General features: G+C 43.2%; 1 protein-coding gene across 3 annotated transcripts in view; it reads right to left on the bottom strand.

Moving 5' to 3' along the window:
* Positions 1–6,988, bottom strand: part of MARCHF8 (membrane associated ring-CH-type finger 8) — an 88,149-nt gene extending 81,161 nt beyond the window's left edge. For 2 of the 3 annotated variants that reach the window (XM_064716804.1, XM_064716806.1), the window contains exon 1: positions 6,853–6,988. The gene's annotated coding sequence lies outside the window, so the exon portion shown is untranslated. The remainder of the gene's footprint in view (positions 1–6,852) is intronic. The other variant, XM_064716805.1, reaches the window with a different exon arrangement.
* Between the last annotated feature and the right edge of the window lie 7,523 nt (positions 6,989–14,511).

The raw sequence follows: 14,511 nt of genomic DNA, 5'->3' as shown, positions 1-14,511 counted from the left end.
TGCTAAGAGGCAATATATAGTTTTCACACCCCCCCAAAAAACAGATATTCCAAGGCTTCAATAGGAAAACACTGCATAAGAATACCAATGTGTTTAAAAGGCTGAAATCTGATCTTGTTTTTATTAGCTCCTGCTTCATTATGCCAAGAGCAAAGTTAAAACTCCCTTCCATATTTTATTAACAGTATTTTAATCAAACCTGCTACTGTTCTTTGCTAATTCCCAAGATCAAGCCAGCCTGACAAGAATCATGTAATTTTACAAGGGTATCTCTCCTCCCTCCACCCCCTTAGTTTTCAGACATTAATTTTGTGAAGAATCTGATGCATCACGGCAGCTCTAATTTGGTAACAATACTTTGCATTTCTCCTAAGCTTTCAGAAGGCCTTGCACTGGAAGAAGGCCATTTCACAGCAACAGGATTAGCACAGTCTGAGATCCTGCATTTGGTGTCCCATGGTTTCATAGGGGCCACTCATCCATGTGGCCGAGCTTATGTTTAGAGAGTGCCATCTCCATGGGCTTCAGCAGTTCTCAGCTGTGACACTGCAACTGACATTCCATTCTTTCTGCCACATCTAAAGTTCCAGCAATTATGTGACATTTAGCCAACAGGTTCAGAAGTTACTGGCAGTGTGATTGCATAAACCCACTTCCCCTTAGAGAACAGGTTAAAAAATTTAAATAAAAATCCAAGAACCTTACAAATATCATGATACAGATGACAGCTGAGTTACAGGAACCTAAGGTGTGCATAGGTGAAGTAACTGAAATGGGAAAAACAGGCCAGAAGCAGGAAAAAGACTCAGATTTCCTGTCTCACAAAAAAACCCTTTTTAGCTGCAAGGGAACTTCCTCTTCTTTTTAAAGCTAAGCAGATTTTTTTCTTCTCATTGAAACAAGACAGCATTTAGTTCAATATGCATTTATCATGCTTGGTGTAAAAAATCCTTTCCTCTAGAGATCACTTGTAATGTCAAAGAGCAGTAAATCTTCATCCCACCTGCTTTTGTGGATTATATGGATGCACATAGATACACATGGACATCTTCTATGGAAGCAGTTTCATTGTAAATCAATGGTCACAGATTGCACTTGAGAAAAAACACTGACAACAACTGTCCTCCCTAGTCCTGGCACTAACAGCTCGGTCTTGGCAGGCAAGCTCAAGATGATTATTCTAAATGCTCTAACAATAATCACAGCTAAAAGGACATTTTGGATGCAGAACTGCAAGGGGAATTCACGTCATTTACTAGAAGGGAATGAAAAATCGAAGCCTACTGTCAACTTCAGAAAGAGTCAGACTGCTCCCATGAGTGTTTTCTTCTCTGTCATCACCTATGGTAAACTATTACCTCAGGCTCTTCACATTCCTCTGGTATGCCATACACGCTTGTGTATGAGGAACCAAAAAGCCACTGCCAACTTTCACTTTCTATCCACTATAGCAGAGTTCATCATGCTGTAAAATGCAAGCCCCTTGAGAGTGGTTTGCTGAAGGAGGGCACAGTAAATATGCAAGGAGACAAAACTACAGTCAGATAGAGTCATTTGCAAGAATTTACTGCTATAATGTGGCCCATGTTATGAAACCGTGGCAGAGCCCTGTATTGCATCACTTCCTGTTCTCTAATCCATCAATCTTCCCATAAATATTTATATGCACATAGAAAAAAAATACATAAACAGAAATATGCCACATTTTTCCATTAGCCTTTCTCTTCTGACTGATGCATTCGTAGTTACAAGAGATTATAACAAGGATTGGCATAGTAGTGAATCACCCCCAACAACACACTGTGCTTTTACAACTAGAAATAGAGGGATCAGAGAGATTAATCCTCTGTCCTGGATGAGACAAGGAGCCAGTGACAGGGAAAGCAAATATAAATAGGCGGAGAAGGCTTTGTCTTCCTACAGCTTCCACTGGTGCTAAAGGAGTCTCTTCAACAAAGAAATGCTTTAGGAGACCTTTATGGGTGACATTAACCAAAGACATCCCTTTTGAAAACCCTGCAGTAATCTGGAGATGAGGGGTTCCCACCTATAATCCTGTGACACCACCTTCCCTCTCCCAGGACAGTAAAGGCCAGGTCCACTGCCACGGGAACTGCTTACAGTAGAAAATCTGACTGAAAACTTCCTCAATATTTATAGGGGAGGTTGTTCAGAGTCAATTTGTTGCTTCCTTCAATTAATGGTACTCAAATGGTCCTCTAGAGGCAAAATGCACCTAAATCCCATGTCTAGAAGCCAGTTTCTAGTTTCAGTGCTAGGAGTCATGGCAACGTGTGGACCCTCACACATCGGTGTGGTGTGCCCATGGAATTTCTTCTGAAATGAGAAAGGAGAACTTCAAACTCAACTCTAGCAACAAGAACAGAGGCACAACTCCCTTCCTCAAGCGGCACAACGGCACAGAGTTATTAGCAGTAAGTAAGTCTGAGTGACAAATTATTCTGGTCATTAGAATCAACAGATCAGACCCAGGGGAAGCCTAGCTATTTATTCAGAAGCCTTGGGGTTTTTTTCCCTACAGATACTCTTCCTTGCAGGCCCAGTACACACACTGAAGAGGAACAAAAAAGCTTTTTAAAAATAAAGCACATTTGAGAGAAAGAGAGGCACAAATGATTAGTATACTTTTTTTAAAATGAGCAACTTTATGTGTAAACTTGAACCATATTCTTTTCCTTCCTTCCTTTTTGGTTTGTCACCTTCTAGCTTCCTTACCTTCCCCTATTAACCAATTAACCCTTTGATTCAAAGGGGGAACTTTCTCATCCTGTGTCAAGGGCACAGGATGAGTTTGACAGAAGCCAAACTACCAGCTCAGGAAAGAACAGCTGACAACATTTTTATTCCTTGTAATGAACCTCTTATCTGGATGGTGCATAAACACATGATCTTACTGAAGCCCAAACTCCATCTTAGCTGAGGCAGCAGTGACCTGTTAAAGGATGTCCTTAAGTCCAATGCATGTTTTCCCAAGGAGAAACTCTGGTGCTGTTCTTCACCTGCAGCCTCACCTGCAAAATGGACTGGTAACATGTAATTCTGTCCTGATGCCCTGTGAAGGGCAGATATCAAGGCATTCCCAACTGATACCCAGGATTTACCTACCCCCAAAATATACATTTATATTCCATATGAATTTTGGCCACGCATTTTGCAAAGTTTATGACTGGGATCCTTAAATGAGTCTCCAGGGATAAAGTGCTCATCTGCTGCCTTTATTTCATGTAACTATGGAAAATCTCAGCCACACTTTCTAGAACCTTTCACTATTTTCCACCCATGACATAGATACATACTACACATAAGTAATATATGTGTATTTTATCTAAAATTTCCAACACTGTTTTCATTTGAGGCCAATCAACCACGATATTCTGCCAGGTCAAATTCAAGATTTGCTACTGAGCCCCCCCACCTCGCCCGCAGGTACCAAATGTTGAGCTCCAGAGTGGCACTCACTTCAAAAGACAGAGAAGTTTGACAGTCATTTACAAACACCTTTGATCTAGATCAGCCCAAACAGGATAACCAGCAGAACATATAATAAAGGCCAGCCTTCCTTTCCCTAGGGAAAAGAAATTGCAAGCACTAGAAACTGCTGATGGTTGAGAGCTCTTGCTGTTGGTGAACTGTCTGGCTGTCTGGGGATGAGTTACATTTAAGAGTAACAAAGCTCTTAAAGCATAGCTTTAATTGCAAAAAGACCAGGCTTCCAAGATCTCTTGTCCATTTACCTACCCCAGAATCAATAAACAAACACTATGTAATCCATTATTTGGTATTTTTAAGGCTTCACATGAATGTGGATACCTTGATAAATCCCACAAAAACATTGTGGGAAATAGTGAAAAATAATCTGGTTTAGAAATTAAGAGTTCTTTTGGGAAGTTTTCAGTAAAATCCAAGCAGAACTAGTAAAACTGACCCTATCTCAGCGAGGAGCATTTCAACAATCTGGAGCTGTGAAAATTCACAGTGAACAAAGCCCACCCAGCAAGTGTAATGCCAGCTCTGCTGTGCTACATCGAGCTGCCGCCAGATCTTTGCAGTCATTCCACAAGTCAGCAAAACAGAAGTCCCAGCAAACCCTGCATGAGCTCTGTATCACTATGGAAATTAATACAGTGAATGAGATGTGCAATCTACATGGCTCACACAGCTCCTGCAGCAGGCAGCACTAGATGCTCCCAAGAAAGAGCTGGCACGAGCAGTAAATGGAGAACTCATCCCCCAGGAAGATTTCCCCTCTAATACTTTATGCCCTGCAAGGGAAGTCTTCCCCATATTTCAAGTTTTTATTCCTTATAGCCTTCTATAGCTTTGCTAGTCACTATCTGTCTGCCACACACAGACACAGTCCAAGAACAAGGTTGTTCAGGGTTCCTGGAAGTTCCTCCTTTCAATGCCTGTTAATTTTTTATGGTCCATCTACTGGCTCTTAAAGAATGCCAGTTAAACACTTCTACAGGATCAAGAGTTCCTTGTTTTTTTGGGGGGGGTGGAAAGGCAGAACAAGAGCAAAACAAAATCAAAAACAATTAGGAAAAAAAAGAAAATATCTCATTCCTGTTTTCATTTTTTCCTGGCAGACAGCCACTCACACTCTATTATTCACACTTTCTGAAGCTAGCTATCAGGCAGGCCCACTGGGGCTGACTGAGGTACACAGCAGAAAAGATCCATAGCAGGAAACTGCTTTTTCTTATGCAGCAGGATCAATTCAGGGCTTGTAACAACCACCTCCAACTCCTTCCCTGAGCAGCATTTTTACTGGAAGTTGTCCCATTCCTGCAGTGCCCTGCCTTCCCCAATGATGTCAGTGCTTGGAAGAGCAGTGAGGAAACGAGTCTGTCAGACACTTTGGTACATTGCCTAAAGTACCTGTGACAGCCTCAGCAGCTGGGAAGGCCTTTCACCCTTGAACATGTGAGAGTTGCTTGTCCAAAATAAGTTTAAATTAAACAAAAAAAAACCCAAAACCCAAAAAAACCACAACCCCCCCCCCCCAAAAAAAAAAAAAAACACCAAAACACCAAACCAAAACAAACTCATCCTGAAAATACAGAAAGTTCGTCCAGCATGCTGAATTAATGTACCCTCATAACAGCTAAGACTGCACAAAAGCAGCCTGGGAACAGGTGTATTTTCTAGCACTAGATCTCACCTGAACATCTCCAACAATTCTAGTCCCATATCCATACACTGAGGCACGAAAAGCATGCAGCTTTTCTTCCAATGTGACACCCCAAAACAGAAAATCACTTCTTTTTAACTAGTTTATCTCTATAAGCAGAACTTCTGGCTAGGACTAGCTGAAATCCAAGTAAAAAAAAAAATAAAATCAAAAGAACAACAGAAAACCCAAGAACAAATATTGTGTGAATTGTTAATTTCTTAAGTTTGCATTAGAACTAAGTCACACCACGTTCCCAGCAAAAGGGCAGTTGTTCAGACTTCCTCAGCTCTACCATTTTCAGCAACCGCAGCAGAATGAAGTCTCACTTTCTCTGAGCAGCTACAAGGTTGTTCTGAGGAGAATCTGGCACCAAACAGTTTGGGCTACAGCTGAGAAGCCACAAACAGCCCCAGCAGGTATTATTCATACCCTCGAACCAGGAACATTGATGTTTCCAGGAACCCTGGTCCTCAGGCAGGCTTAGCAGAACTCTGCATCAGTAGAAATTGATCAATGTTGACAGATTTCAAACAAAATATCTTAGGTCTAATAAATAAAGTGTTCTTCAAAGAAAACTTTTCTCTGAAAATGTTTGACTAGGACTATTGCTAGATCAATCTCAGCCTCATCTGACACTACTCCAAACCAATTTTAGAAGCACAAATTCATAAAGACTGCTGCTGCTTCAGCTGAAGCGTTACTGTCAGACCGGCTCTCTCCCACCCCCATCTTCCTTCCAGTATCTGTTTCCACCTCCACTCAAGCTCTAGCTAAATTGTCCTTTCTATGTTTATGCTGCTGGGTTATTTCACAGATTCGCGATGCTTGGAAATAGACCAGTCCTTTGCCCACTGCAGAGCTGAGCCGTGCCCTCCTGCACTGCAGCTTGAGACCAACTGATCTGGCATTGGCACATTGCAATTCTCGCTTTGCTTGCACTTTCAGCGTACCAAAATGAGGCGAAGTTAAAGTGTTACAGTTTGGAACAACTCGAGCATTACTCTTCCTGCCAACTAGCTCCAAGAAGCATGAAGGAATTCTGACCATTCCTTAGTCTGCCGTGAAACTTCACGATTCCTTACGAACGCGTTGCTACCAGCACACCTTGGGCACTGTTTGTATCTCTGTTCCACGCTGCTCACAGAACGCGAATTCGCGTCCTCCTCCTAACGGGACACCTGGAGCAAACACGGTCCCGTTCCCACCGCTGATCCGCGCTCGGTTTCCCCGAGTGCAGCAACACTAATGCTCCCAGCGCCAGCAGCAGCAGCTGAGGCTGTGCAGACAAAGACGGCGGAGGTGGGAAAGCCTCTTACCAGGGAATTAGGTGCCGCTTCCCCAGCTCCGCCGGCGGAGCAGCCCTGAACGCGGCGCGCCCGCCCCGCGGTGCCCCCAGCCCCGGCCGCCGCACGGACCCGCGGGGAGCCGGGCCGGGCCCGCCCCACCTGCCGGACCCTGCGGGCGAGCGGCTGCCGGCGGGGCCGGGACGAGCGGCGGCCGCGGGGCAGCGACCCCGGGCAGGCGGCCCCCGCACCAGCCCGCCCCGGGCCCGGCCTCGGTACCCGGCCTCGCGGCGCCGGAGGGGCGCCGGACCCGGCTCGGCCCCCGCGGAGGAAGCGGCGGCTGCCCGCGGCCAGGGCGGCGGCCGAGCCTACCTCGGTGGTGCCCCGCACAGGGCCCGGGCCGGCGGCTCCTCCTCCGGCTGCGGCGGCTGCTGCTGCCCATGCCCGGGGCCAGGGGGCGGCGGGCCGCGGGGCCGGGAGGCTCCTGCGAGGCCGGTCTCCCCCAGCTCTTCCCCGGCTCCTGTTTACCGCGGCTCCCCGGCCGGGCTGCCTGTCAGCGCGCCGCCCCGCCCCGGCCCGCCCCCGCCGCCATGGCCCGGAGCAGCGCGGGCAGGCGCGGCGGCCGCTCCGCAGCGGGACGCGGCTGTCCCGGCCCCCGATCGCCGCCCGCTGGAGCCTCCCGGAGCGCTCGGGCTGGCGGCGCTGCGGCCCCGCTGCCCCGGGCACCTGCGCGGCGGGCGGGCGGGGGCGGGACCGGCGGGCACCGGGAGGCGACAATCGGCACAGAGCGAGTGCCATCCGGCTGTCCCGGGCTCAGCCCTGCCTCCCGCAGCCGCAGGCGGGGATGCTGCTGTCACTGGGCTCAGGGTAAAACGGGTCGCGCTTTAGTATGTACAATAAAGCATCGTAACTTCACAGGGTGCCATTTAACTTTTTAAAATGCAGGGATGTTGAAAGCCTGAAGATGGCTAATAGCCATCGTCGTAAGGTGTTTTGTATTCATGGCTCACCTGCACTTATTGAGTTATCAGCAAAAAAATATGTCAAGGAAAAGCTTTGAGTTTGCCCGATACCTATATTTGGGTGCCGTACTCTGTTGCTATTTTACACTTTTGTTATGCAACCAGAATACCTTAATCTCTTCTTCCCAAAGATAACTCTCTCCTGAGATTGGCTGGAATAGGTGAACTATACTATTGAGGGAAATTTTACAGGAGGAAAAAGCAAAGTGAATGAGAATAAGTCAAGGGAGAGTTTTCTGTGTTCAGACATGATGTCTATCCCACTTGGGAATAAGTGAAAAAAACCAGGAAAGTAGGCAGCTTCATTGAACAGTTTCTGTCACGGAAGCACGGACAAGAAAGCAGATATTATTCAAAGAATAAAAGAGAAAACAAAGAAACCTCCTGACTTGACATGAAAATTCATTCACTAAACCTAAGCTGAATTTTTCATCTCCTGAATCTGCACTTTTTCACAATAATTTACAGGGCTCCATGGAGATTACACGTACCCACTGAGAACAGTGCAAAAAGCGAAAGATGAGTAAGGTAACCCCTTTTCATGCAGAGATCACCCCCTACAGAAAAATGAAATGTTACATCAGGTTTGCAGAGCACAGAGAAGCTGGGCTGAAATACTCTCATTACACTGTGAGTGGGTACCCAGCACCCCTATGTAGTGAAGGTGGGAGAAGCACCACCCAGCGTGTATGGTGTGTCTTCCTGGGAAGAGCAGAGTGTGCAGAACTCCAGTTTAGTCCTATGTAGATTGAAGTCAAGCAACCTAGATTGTAACCCTTCATAAAATAGTGTATGGAAACATGCATATGTGATGATAACCACTGTCCTCTTGATAGGCAGTATAGGTTTGTAAAGAGAACAAGTACTGCTGGCTTATCTTGAGGCCACTGGGATTTCTTAAGGGAGGATTTTTCCTTCCTTCATGCTCTCAATCCATTTTATTGTGTGATTTGTTTGGGTTTTAAAACATTTTTCGGGTTAGGAATGTATTCCACTTTGGGAACAGCATAGCTCACGCTCAGTGCTGTGTACCAGACTAGGAAAAGGGCCTGTAGACACCACTGGAATAGAAGTCGATATTATACAGAAAAATGGTAGCACAAAACAGAGCTTTTCCAGGCAAAGTAGAATAACTAAGGATTAGGCCTGAAATGAAAGAATCCGCAGTAAACCACTTTGCAGATCTAAGCTTTCCCCGTGTTTTGCAACTCTTACTCCATGGCCTCTGTTTCCCCAGAAAGTATTTTATTGTCTAGTATTTTAACACATTGTTGTTCTTGGCTTAAAGTCTCAGCAGCAGCCTCCTGAATACAGGACTGCAGAACTGAGACTAAAGCCTCAATACTGAAGGGCAAGCACTACTGTGGAATATCCTGAATGTCTCTCAGCCCTCAGTAGAAAATACAAATCTAACCTGTTGCCAATGTTCCCTCCTCCAACTTGCTGCTAATTTCAGAAATAGGAAAGAATGAGCAAGCTTAAGCTAAAGGCCATTAGTCAAAAGGAAACATTAAATTCTTCCAGCTAGTGTTGCTGTTTGAAACCTCAGTAGAAGATACAAGGTTTTAAAAATTATGGGAACAGAACGGAACAGTTCAATTTTGCTAATTGAATAGCTCTAGCTCAGAGTTACAGAAAAAACATAGTTTGAGAATGTGTGCCTAGAAATGCACATCACACTTAGCTGAAGAACTGATTGATCTGCACAGAGAGCTGCCCCAATGCCCTGCACATGAGATCTGGACTGTGAGCACACACGCGGCCTTACCTGGCATCAACAATAAACACAATTTTATTGAATTTATTTAAAAAGACAAAGCAAAATTTTTCTATGCCCAGGAGACTCCAATCCTCTCTAGAAGCAGCACAGATCTAGCATATGGTTCTAAGTCTATGTTTTTTTAGAAATACTTTTTCTCCTTTTAGCACAAAGACCTGGAAAGGGTTATGGGGCAGAAACCCTGAATAGTAACAACTGTTGTATAACTGTGTCCTTTTTGCTCCTTAGTCATTACAATACATACAGTAGTTATGTGGAAAAGCATAATTCATTTTTCCCAGATAATTATAAATGATCTTTTTAGTCTACAGTGTTGGTCTGAGCACCTGCATGTCTCCATAGCAACTCCACAATATTTCATTGTACAATATTTATTGTAATTCCACCGTGTTTTGGATCTAGTTTTTCTCCAAGCCAGCTCAGTTTTCTAGTTCTTTCAAGCTGCATATCCTGAGCTGTGTGTTCTCCCATCTGTTCACTCTCCTGTATGCACATTACTGGCCAAAATAAAGTGGTATTTCTCCAAAAGTTCTCCAATGACCTTACATTTTACTGAAGGTGAGCCAAGGCTTCATTCCTTCCTGTGCTAGGTGAATAAAACAGATTCTGGTAGGAGAAGGCAAAAGTGGAGTCATTAGGGAAGGTGAACAGAACTGATGGGAATTCAAGTAGAAAGATGAAAGGATATACAAATAAAGTTTACATCCTTCCTGACTGATTAAGGAATCAGCTTTTATCAGAAAGGCACCAGATTTCTAAGGTTAAATCACCTTTAACAAAAATGTTGCCAGAGCACCAAGATGATTTTGGAGACATCTTAACGAATGCTTTTTCAACGTGTCTGAAATTTATTAAACTTTCTTCAACCTCAGATGCAGTACTATAAATCAGTACTATATCAAATACATGTTACCAAAATCTGGCCTTTGAAAATCACTATGATAATGTGGAGCCCATCTCAGGGACAGAGTGGCCTGAGCCATTAAGGTCTCACATGGAAAAGAGCAGGAGAAAAGAGCATTCCTGCCTGCAGAGCAAACTGCAGCTCCCTGCCAGTGCAGTGCTGAGAGGCGCACGGTGGGTGCAGCAGTGGCTGCAGCCAGCCCTACACACAGCAGGTTTAATCTGGCATGGTGTGTGACAAACAGGCCTAGGACAACACACCCCAGCAGACTTCAGCAACTCTTCAGCAGCCACGTGAGGGTGCCTTTGAAGACTGAAAAGACTGGATTCAGCTTTGAATCTGTCTCAGAGCAGATAAGCTTTCAAAGTAATAAAGCCTAACCCAAGCCTCAAAAACACTGCTCTCTGTAGAAGCTTTCTGAGCTTCAAAACTAAAGGCTGGCAAAAACAACAAACTGACCTTTTGAAGTGATTTGTCTAGGTAAAACTAGTCATCTGAGTATGGGTGAACTGGCTTGAGAGAAATCCAATCCATAACGTTAAGGTGTCACACTCTAAGCTTATAGCTCTGCAAGTCATTGTCATTTAGTATCCAAATGAAAAAAGAGCAGGAAGTACATTGGTCCTTTCTTTGTATCCCTGTCAATTTAATGCTTATTCAAGGCAGGATATGTACTACTAGAAAAAAAGTGAAGCTCAGGGACAAGTAATGCTTCTCCAGAAGTCAGGTGGTACTGCAACTTGGTCTAGGGCTCACCATGTTCTTCCCCTGCTTTGAAAAAGACAGAAAAAATAAAGCTTTCTCCTCTACTGACAAGAATTTGGAAAAAGGATCTGGCCAGTTTGCTTCACTTTCACATTTGTTACTCGGACCATTAAGGAATGTACAGAAAGTCATTTATCCCAAATATGCAGAGGAGGAATGCCATTTTCCAAGTCTACCTCTTAGCAGCCAATACTCAGCTCTGGCTCTCCCTGCTGCAATTAACAGATTGCATGCCACCGACATGCAGATGTGGTGCAGGTATAAAAATAGGCAGTGTGGTTCTGTGTAACAGTCCCCACAGATGTGGTGCAGGTATAAAAATAGGCAGTGTGGTTCTGTGTAACAGTCCCCACACAGCATCTCCCTCAGCAGCACAGCTTTTGTGCTGAGCTCAGCCACATGTTCCCCTCACAGCACTTTCCTGCCCTCCTCCTCATACAAATGCTGTTTGCATCCTGTCCAGACTAGATGGAGATTAATAATCCTAAGCATTTCTATGGGACCTCCTTGGAAGAACCCTGGGCATATTTCACCTGGTATTGTTTTAATCACAATTTTAGAGGCTTCCTTTGTAACAGTGCCTTGAACAGCTTATAGCTGAACACACAATACAGGAAAATGGGAACCAGAGAACTGTAGATGACAAAGTATAATGCAAAATTAGAGGGGATTTAGAGGACAGCAAGCATAATTAAGACTCTGAAATAGTAAAGACAATGAATTGCTACCATAAAAAAGATGAGTAAGAGGGGATGTGATTCAAAGACAGAACATATTGAATATTCAGGAGTCACTGTTCTCTCTTTCTTATAACACTGGACCAAATGAATTTCAATTTAAAAACAGTAGGAAATTCAAAACTGCAGTGAAAGAAAATTCCTTTCACATCACCTATATAAATAAGTGAAAGTATGAATCTATCAAGATACAAAAATAGTTTTAGACCTTTATGGACCTCCAAATTAATATCACACTGAGATAGCAAGTTCTTCACTATTCAGACTAGTCATTAGCATAGGATCCAGTGTCCTGTTCCTGAATACTTGGTTAGGGAATTTTTGCACCTTCTGAAGTGCCTGTTACCTCCTATTCCCAGAGACAGATGGGGGGCTGGATGATCTCAGGCTAATCCAGTCTATTTTGATGAGTCCTATGTCTCCACAAAACAAACTATCTGTGATTGCTGGCAAGACAGGAGATGCTAAGAAGAAACTGTCACTCAACTCTCAATCTCCAGATCACATATAAAACCAAAGGTATTTCATTATATATCTGTGTTGTAACTTGGCATCAGCCAGTGCAGGCTTTTAGTAAACAAGGCCCATTATGGGCAATGGTTCCAGCACTTAAGTACAAGATTCAAGCAAAATAAAGTTTATGAATAGAAGGGAGAGATTATTCACTTTTTAAAAATCATATGCATTTGTTAAAAAAACTCCTCACAAAGAGAGAGAAACAAGAGAGGGTATTTGGAACCCCCCAGTTTTTCCTTTTAGAAAACTTCAGTGTTTTCATTTCCTGCTCATTAACACTCTTAATCACATACCATGTAAATAATACTATTTTTGTGATTAGGTACTGTTTTGAATTTCTGGTACTGGGCAGAACACCTAATTTCAGCAATAATTCACCATCCAGATGTAATTAGAATGTAATTCTTATTGAGGTATATATACACACTTCCTATATATATAGTACATAGTAATCAGTCTTTCTGAAGATTGGAATAAAAAGGATTGAAACAGCCTTAAAGTGTGGTTTAGAAATAAATTTTTGCCACTGTAAAGCTTTATGAATTGCAAGGCTAGGCAAGACAGTAAAGAGTGGTCACTTGAGCAGTTACTGGCATACCTTCCTCACAACACCAATGAATTTATGCTTTGATATCCTCATTCTGAACCCATAAGAACAAAACCAGCAACACTTGTCTTTTTAAAGTAAGAATTATAGGGATATGCAGTATTTTTACCAGACATATCTAGTAAACCTAGCTAAACATACTATCCAACAGGGCTTGGCTAACAGACACCTCTGAAATCCACTCTTGCAGGGTTACTGGGAAGGGAGGAAGGCTGTCTAGTCTTCAATACATTAAGATCACCTAATAAATTGTAGCATGAAACCCAGCATAGAAACAAGTTTTCGAGGTACTTTTCCATTCTGATTTTTTAAAAACCTTTGGAATTAGGAAAAGGAATGTATGCTATTGCTGACCTCCTCAGATCTGTTCAGAGTGGGCTGAGTAAGGGTCACAAACAACTAAACACACTTTATTTCTCGTTATTGGACAAACCCAAAACTTTTTTGCCATTTTTAAATGCCTCTGCTGCCTCCTGGTGTTGCTTCTCTGCAGCTTCACACACAAAACGAACGCATGAGAAATCCAGCAAAATCTGCCACAACGTCCCTGTGTAGGAGTTATGCACGAACGAGTGGATTCTCTTCCAGATGTAGTTCTCAGCTCCATAAATGTTCTCATGTAAGCAGCTGTGGCTCAGTGCTAATGTAGATACCAGAAAAACTGTCAAATGCATCCCAAGATGAACCTGATTTACATAAAGATTGGAAAAATGTGACCCAACACAAAAGCTGCAGGTGGAAGCAACTCCTTATGGGCAGAAGCAATGCCAAAGCCACAATTCACACCCAAAAGATGGTGCCCCATTATGAAAGCTGGAAGGACTTGAAAAGAAACAAAGTGCATAATTCATTGTATGCAAAAAAAAAAAAAAAACCAACCTAGAGAGAAATTTCATTTTGTATTTTGTAATATGAATTAACAATTCTGGCCTTGTCTACAACTGAAGACTGTGAGCAGAAGGCATCACTGCAATTACATCCCAGGGGACTGCAAAGTGAATAGACAGAAATTGTAAGCAGACAGGTTTTTATCACCATGGGCTTCTAGAGATTCCAGAGAAAGGAAGTATTTAATACTTCCAAAACCATTTCTGACACCTCTGTGGTGCCTATCAATTTGACACCAGAATCCTGGAGATGATTCAACAAGAGACCAGCCTAGTTTTGCCTCACACATGAAAGAAACAAGCAAAAAAAATTGGCAGGAAGGTATAGAAGAGCACACACCAAAGTAACTGTTCAACTTCCAGTATGTAAACTCTTTATAACACAATAATCTAATTACATGAACACAGAAAAGCTAAATATTTGTGTTCAGCAGATGCACAGCAGCATGGTACACCAATACTCAAACCCCAAACCATTCAGGTAAGTTTACACAGTAAACAGTAATTAATCCATAGCAGAAACTAACACAGGACTTGGCAAAATCCAATAATCTGAATTAATGACTGAAACAGTTAATTTCAAATTAAAGTTCTCTTGCGGCTGTACTACTGGTTGGAAATTAATGACTGTAACACTTCATGGGAACAAAACCAGTAGAGTTCTGAACAAGAAGTATTTGCATTAAGTATAATTAAAATGAGATATAATAAAAATGATGAGAAGCTATACACAGGGAAATTAGACTATTAGTGCATTGCATATTCTCAAAAAGCATTGTTGTGCACTTCATTACACATATGCAGAGTGTCAAA

The sequence above is a fragment of the Zonotrichia leucophrys genome, chromosome 6, assembly GCF_028769735.1.
Source record: "Zonotrichia leucophrys gambelii isolate GWCS_2022_RI chromosome 6, RI_Zleu_2.0, whole genome shotgun sequence".
Lineage (NCBI taxonomy): Eukaryota > Metazoa > Chordata > Aves > Passeriformes > Passerellidae > Zonotrichia > Zonotrichia leucophrys.
Note: the sequence above shows the minus strand (reverse complement) of the source record. Positions and strands in the feature narration are given on the sequence as shown.